This window comes from Scyliorhinus canicula, chromosome 21, assembly GCF_902713615.1.
Source record: "Scyliorhinus canicula chromosome 21, sScyCan1.1, whole genome shotgun sequence".
Taxonomy (NCBI): Eukaryota; Metazoa; Chordata; class Chondrichthyes; order Carcharhiniformes; family Scyliorhinidae; genus Scyliorhinus; species Scyliorhinus canicula.
Window position 1 is genome coordinate 5,309,657 of NC_052166.1, and position 7,013 is coordinate 5,316,669.

Consider the following 7,013-nt stretch of genomic DNA (forward strand, 5'->3'; position numbering starts at 1 on the left):
TCTCTCCACCCCTCCATCTCTCTCTTGCCTTTTTGTATGTTCTTTCCTTTAGTTGACTATCATGTTGTCTCCCCTCTAGCTGCCCAGCATTGGGAATGATAACTGTTTTGGACACATGTTGTCCTGGACACTGAGTTGGGTGTTTGGAAGAGTCAGTGATGGGGCTGAGGTGCGGCTCGGTGGGTGGGGGGGGGGGGGGGCGGGACACAGGGCGGATTGGGGGGGGTGACAGTGCGGATTGGGGGGGGTGACAGTGCGGATTGGGGGGGACAGTGTGGGCCGGGGGGGGGGGGGACAGTGTGGGCCGGGGGGGACAGTGAGGGCCGGGGGGGGGGGGGGGGGGACAGTGTAGGCCGGGGGGGACAGTGAGGGCCGGGGGGGGGGGGGGGGGGGGGGGGGGGGGGACAGTGTGGGAGGGGGGACAGTGTGGGCCGGGGGGGGGACAGTGTGGGCCGGGGGGGGGGGACAGTGTGGGCCGGGGGGGGGGACAGTGTGGGCCGGGGGGGGGTGACAGTGTGGGCCGGGGGGGGGGTGACAGTGTGGGCCGGGGGGGGGGTGACAGTGTGGGCCGGGGGGGGGTGACAGTGTGGGCCGGGGGGGGGGGGACAGTGTGGGCCGGGGGGGGGGACAGTGTGGGGCGGTGGGGTGACAGTGAGGGCCGGGGGGGGGGGGGGGGGAGACAGTGAGGGGCGGGGGGGTGACAGTGTGGGCCGGGGGGGGACAGTGTGGGCCGGGGGGGGTGACAGTGCGGACTGGGGGGGTGACAGTGAGGGCCGGGGGGGGGTGACAGTGAGGGCCGGGGGGGGGGGGGGGGTGACAGTGCGGACTGGGGGGGTGACAGTGCGGACTGGGGGGGGACAGTGTGGGCCGGGGGGGGGGGGGGGGGGGGGACAGTGCGGCCCGAAGGTGTTGTGTTACTCACATTCTTGGTAAATCCCATCCTTCTTTCTCCCGTTCTTGTCCTCAGGACCGCTTTTCAGCTTTGATGTTCACGATGATGTCCGCTTGCTGAGCGATGCGACGGTCGAGAAAGATGAGGTAGGGCAAAGCCAAGTGGCCGCAGCGCTGTCTCCACCAGTCTGCCTGCCCCTACCCCTCTCTCTCGCTCTGCCCCCCTCTCTCTCACGTGCTCTGCGCCGCACTGTCAGAGGGTCGGTGCTGAGGGAGAGCCGCGCAGTCAGAGGGTCGGTGCTGAGGGAGCGCCGCACTGTCGGAGGGTCAGCGCTGAGGGAGCGCCGCACTGTCAGAGGGTCGGTGCTGAGGGAGCGCCGCACTGTCGGAGGGTCAGTGCTGAGGGAGCGCCGCACTGTCGGAGGGTCAGTGCTGAGGGAGCGGCGCACTGTGGGAGGGTCAGTGCTGAGGGAGCGCCGCACTGTCGGAGGGTCAGTGCTGAGGGAGCGCTGCACTGTCGGAGGGTCAGTGCTGAGAGAGCGCCGCACTGTTGGAGGGTCAGTGCTGAGGGAGCACCGCACTGTCGGAGGGTCAGTACTGAGGGAGTGCTGCACTGTTGGAGGGTCAGTGCTGAGGGAGCGCCGCACTGTCGGAGGGTCAGTGCTGAGGGAGCGCTACACTGTCGGAAGGTCAGTGCTGAGGGAGTTTGCACATTCTCCCCGTGTGTGCGTGGGTCTCACCCCCCACCACCCAAAGATGTGCAGAGTAGGTGGATTGGCCACACTAAATTGCCCCTTAATTGAAAACATTTTTTTTTTTAAAGAGATGCAGGAGGGTGAGTGTTTGGGTCGAGTGCTCGTTCAGAGGGCTAGTGCGGACATAATGGGCCGAATGGCCTCCTTTTGCACTGTAGGAATTCTGTGGAGTAATGCAGTGGATCTAAAAGACCTTGGGCTGTACTAAGGGGAGGACCTGTTACTGTAGAAATACAGCTTTTACTTTTTAATAAACGATAATTAGACCACTTAGATCATTGAATTTACAGTGCAAAAAGAGTCCATTCGGCCCATCGAGTCTGCACCAGCCCTTGGAAAGAGCACCTTACCCAAGCCCAGGCTTCAACCCTATTCTCGTATCCCAGTCACCCAACTAAGGGGCAATTCGGACACAAAGGGGCAATTTAGCACAGTCAATCCAACTAACCTGCCCATCTTTGGACTGTGGGAGGAAACCGGAGCACCCGGAGGAAACACACGCAGACACGGGGAGAACGTGCAGACTCCACACAGTCACCCGAGGCCAGAATTGAACCTGGGACCCTGAGGCAGCAGCGCTAACCACCGTGACATCTTGCCGCCCCACTTTTCAAATGTAAGTTACTGAAAGTGATTATTTATCCCTCTTGTAGTCACACGCTGGAAAGGTGGTCCTCCGGAGCTGGTATGAGAAGAACAAACACATTTTCCCAGCGAGTCGCTGGGAGCCCTACGACCCGGAGAAAAAATGGGACAAGTACACTGTGAGTAACCTTCGGAATTGTCTATCATATTGTCTATGAGAGAGTTTGTGCACCCAAGTGCCCAACTCTGGAGAATTAAGCCTTAAAATAAAGCACAATGCTCCTCCCTGCACCAGCACTAAAGGAGCTCCGCACTGTCAGAGGGTCAGTGCTGAGGGAGCGGCGCACTGTCGGAGGGTCAGTGCTGAGGGAGCGCTGCACTGTCGGAGGGTCAGTGCTGAGGGAGCGGCGCACTGTCGGAGAGTCAGTGCTGAGGGAGCGCTGCACTGTCGGAGAGTCAGTGCTGAGGGAATGCCGCACTGTCGGAGGGTCAGTGCTGAGGGAGCGCCGCACTGTGGAGGGTCAATGCTGAGGGAGCGCCGCACTGTCGGAGGGTCAGTGCTGAGGGAGCGTCGCACTGTCGGAGGGTCAGTGCTGAGGGAGCCCCGCACTGTCGGAGGGTCAGTACTGAGGGAGCGCCGCACTGTCGGAGGGTCAGTACTGAGGGAACGCCGCACTGTCGGAGGGTCAGTGCTGAGGGAGCGTCGCACTGTCGGAGGGTCAGTGCTGAGGGAGCCCCGCACTGTCGGAGGGTCAGTACTGGTGGAGCGCCGCACTGTCGGAGGGTCAGTACTGAGGGAGTGAAGCACTGTCGGAGGGTCAGTGCTGAGCGAGCGGCGCACTGTCGGAGGGTCAGTGCTGAGGGAGTGCCGCACTGTCGGAGTGTCAGTGCTGAGGGAGCGCCGCACTATCGGAGGGTTAGTGCTGAGGGAGTGGTGCACTGTCGGAGGGTCAGTGCTGAGGGTGTGCCGCACTGTCGGAGGGTCAGTGCTGAGGCAGCGCCGCACTGTCGTAGGGTCAGTGCTGAGGGAGTGCCGCGCTGTTGGAGGGTCAGTACTGAGGGAGTGCTGCACTGTCGGAAGGTCAGTGCTGAGGGAGCGTCGCACTGTCGGTGGGTCAGTGCTGAGGGAGTGGTGCACTGTCGGAGGGTCAGTGCTGAGGGTGCGCTGCACTGTCGGAGGGTCAGTGCTGAGGGGGCGCCGCACTGTCGTAGGGTCAGTGCTGAGGGAGCGCCGCACTATCGGAGGGTCAGTGCTGAGGGAGCGGCGCACTGTCGGAGGGTCAGTGCTGAGGGAGTGCCGCACTGTCGGAGTGTCAGTGCTGAGGGAGCGCCGCACTATCGGAGGGTCAGTGCTGAGGGAGTACCGCACTATCGGAGGGTCAGTGCTGAGGGAGCGGCGCACTGTCGGAGGGTCAGTGCTGAGGGAGCGCCGCACTATCGGAGGGTCAGTGCTGAGGGAGCGCCGCACTGTCGGAGGGTCAGTGCTGAGGGAGCGCTGCACTGTTGGAGGGTCAGTACTGAGGGGGCGCCGCACTGTCGGAGGGTCAGTGCTGAGGGAGTGCCGCACTGTTGGAGGGTCAGTGCTGAGGGAGCGCTGCACTGTCGGAGGGTCAGTGCTGAGGGAGCGTCGCACTGTCGGAGTGTCAGTGCTGAGGGGGCGCCGCACTGTCGGAGGGTCAGTGCTGAGGGAGTGCCGCACTGTTGGAGGGTCAGTACTGAGGGAGTGCCGCGCTGTTGGAGGGTCAGTGCCGAGGGAGCGCCGCACTGTTGGAGGGTCAGTACTGAGGGAGCGCCACACTGTTGGAGGGTCAATGCTGAGGGAGTGCCGCACTGTCGGAGGGTCAGTGCTGAGGGAGCGCCGCACTGTCAGAGGGTCAGTGCTGAGGGAGTGCCGCACTGTCGGAGGGTCAGTGCTGAGGGAGCGCCGCACTGTCAGAGGGTCAGTGCTGAGGGAGCGCCACACTGTCGGAGGGTCAGTGCTGAGGGAGTGCCGCACTGTCGGAGGGTCAGTGCCGAGGGAGCGCCGCACTGTCGGAGGGTCAGTGCCGAGGGAGCGCCGCAAAGATTTGTCCTGAATGGGTTCTTCATTCCATTGAAGCAGCCGCTTTTGGTGATTCTAACCGTGCCCCCCCCCTCTCTCTCTCTTTCAGATTCGGTAAAGGCGGCAGTGTCTCAGCAGGCTGACGGGCTGGTGCCGGCCGCTCAATGTGGCAATGCCGTCGTTGTTGTACGTTGTGTTTCTGTGACATCCCTATCGAAGTGTCTCGCCACGCCCGCTCCGGAACGTCATCCCGCTCGATTCCTCGCGATGCCAAGATCTCTGTTGCAGGTTGAGACTTGTAAACCAGGACTAATCCAGCCAGTTTTATTGGGCTTCATTCCCGAAGGACTGATCAATGTGTCCGGATGGGAAAGCCCTACCTTGTACCCCCGCTAAACCGCGTTCCGTCAAACACTTGTGGTGTTGTCTTACTTAAAGATTACGGGACAGCATTGTCTTTCTTTCCGTTCTATGTTTGTTCAACGGCCGTAACTGGTTTGATCCCGAGGAGCAGTGAGGAACGTGCGAGTGTACGGGTGTGTCAGTGAGAGTACATCAGTGAGTGTACGGGTGTGACAGCGAGCGTACGGGTGTGTCAGCGAGTGTACGGGTGTGACAGCCAGCGTACGGGTGTGTCAGCGAGTGTACGGGTGTGTCAGTGAGAGTACATCAGTGAGTGTACGGGTGTGACAGCGAGCGTACGGGTGTGTCAGCGAGTGTACGGGTGTGTCAGCGAGTGTACGGGTGTGTCAGCGAGTGCACGGGTGTGTCAGTGAGTGTACGGGTGTGTCAGTGAATGTAAGGGTGTGTCAGTGAGTGTACGGGTGTGTCAGTGAGTGTACGGGTGTGTCAGTGAGTGTACGGGTGTGTCAGTGAGTGTACGGGTGTGTCAGTGAGTGTACGGGTGTGTCAGTGAATGTAAGGGTGTGTCAGTGAGTGTACGGGTGTGTCAATGAGTGTACGGGTGTGTCGGTGAGTATACGGGTGTGTCAGTGAGTGCACGGGTGTGTCAGTGAGTGTACGGGTGTGTCAGTGAGTGTACGGGTGTGTCAGTGAGTGTACGGGTGTGTCAGTGAATGTACGGGTGTGTCAGCCAGTGTACGGGTGTGTCAGCCAGTGAATGGGTGTGTCAGCGAATGTAAGGGTGTGTCAGTGAGTGTACGGGTGTGTCAATGAGTGTACGGGTGTGTCAGTGAGTGTGCGGGTGTGTCAGCGAGTGTACGGGTGTGTCAATGAGTGTATGGGTGTGTCAGTGAGTGTACGGGTGTGTCAGTGAATGTAAGGGTGTGTCAGTGAGTGTACGGGTGTGTCAATGAGTGTATGGGTGTGTCAGTGAGTGTAAGGGTGTGTCAGTGAATGTAAGGGTGTGTCAGTGAGTGTACGGGTGTGTCAGTGAATGTAAGGGTGTGTCAGTGAATGTAAGGGTGTGTCAGTGAGTGTACGGGTGTGTCAGTGAATGTAAGGGTGTGTCAGTGAGTGTACGGGTGTGTCAGTGAGCGTACGGGTGTGTCAGTGAGTGTACGGGTGTGTCTGCGAGTGTACGGGTGTGTCAGTGAGTGTACGGGTGTGTCTGCGAGTGTACGGGTGTGTCTGCGAGTGTACGGGTGTGTCAGTGAGCGTACGGGTGTGTCAGTGAGTGTACGGGTGTGTCTGCGAGTGTACGGGTGTGTCAGTGAGTGTACGGGTGTGTCAGTGAATGTACGGGTGTGTCAGTGAGTGTACGGGTGTGTCAGTGAGTGTACGGGTGTGTCAGGTGAATGTAAGGGTGTGTCAGCGAATGCACGGGTGTATCAGTGAGTGTATGGGTGTGTCAGTGAGAGTACGTCAGCGAGTGCACATCAGCGAGTACGGGTGTGTCAGCGAGTGTACGGGTGTGTGCCACGAGTGTACGGGTGTGTGTCAGCGAGTGCACGGGTGTGTCAGCTGGGTCGGTGCTGAGGGAGCGCCGCACTGTCGGAGGGTCAGTGCTGAGGGAGCGCCGCACTGTCGGAGGGTCAGTGCTGAGGGAGCGCCGCACTGTCGGAGGGTCAGTGCTGAGGGAGGGCTGCACTGTCGGAGGGTCAGTGCTGAGGGAGCGCCGCACTGTCGGAAGGTCAGTGCTGAGGGAGCGCCGCACTGTCGGAGGGTCAGTGCTGAGGGAGCGCCGCACTGTCGGAGGGTCAGTGCTGAGGGAGCACCGCACTGTCGGAGGGTCAGTACTGAGGGAGCGTCGCACTGTGGGAGGGTCAGTGCTGAGGGAGCGCCGCACTGTCGGAGGGTCAGTGCTGAGGGAGTGCCGCACTGTGGGAGGGTCAGTGCTGATGGAACGCTGCACTGTCGGAGGGTCAGTGCTGATGGAGCGCTGCACTGTCGGAGGGTCAGTGCTGAGGGAGCGCCGCACTGTCGGAGGGTCAGTGCTGAGGGAGCGCTGCACTGTCGGAGGGTCAGTGCTGATGGAGCACCGCACTGTCGGAGGGTCAGTGCTGATGGAGCGCTGCACTGTCGGAGGGTCAGCGCTGATGGCCGTCCTCTCCGGTGGGTGTAAGAGATTCCATAATAAAAATAGAAAATTTTGAAAAGCATCCGCTGAGAGAAAGACTCAAACCTTTGAGCCTGACTGGAATCTCCTTCGCATCCGAGGACAGAAGTTCCTCCCTCTCCGTGAGGCGATAGTGAGATGCGCCGACGTCCTGTACGGTCAGCTGCCCGTCTGCGGCTGTGATCTCCGTGATCGTCTGGGGAGCGGAGCCACTCGGTTACCG

General features: G+C 60.9%; 1 long non-coding RNA gene across 1 annotated transcript; it reads left to right on the forward strand.

Annotated features, from left to right (window-relative positions):
• Positions 1-897: 897 nt before the first annotated feature.
• On the forward strand, positions 898-4,724 carry LOC119955861. Its single transcript, XR_005458546.1, has 3 exons — positions 898-1,038; positions 2,300-2,410; positions 4,382-4,724. It is a non-coding gene; the product is annotated as an uncharacterized LOC119955861 (long non-coding RNA).
• The last annotated feature ends 2,289 nt before the right edge of the window (positions 4,725-7,013 follow it).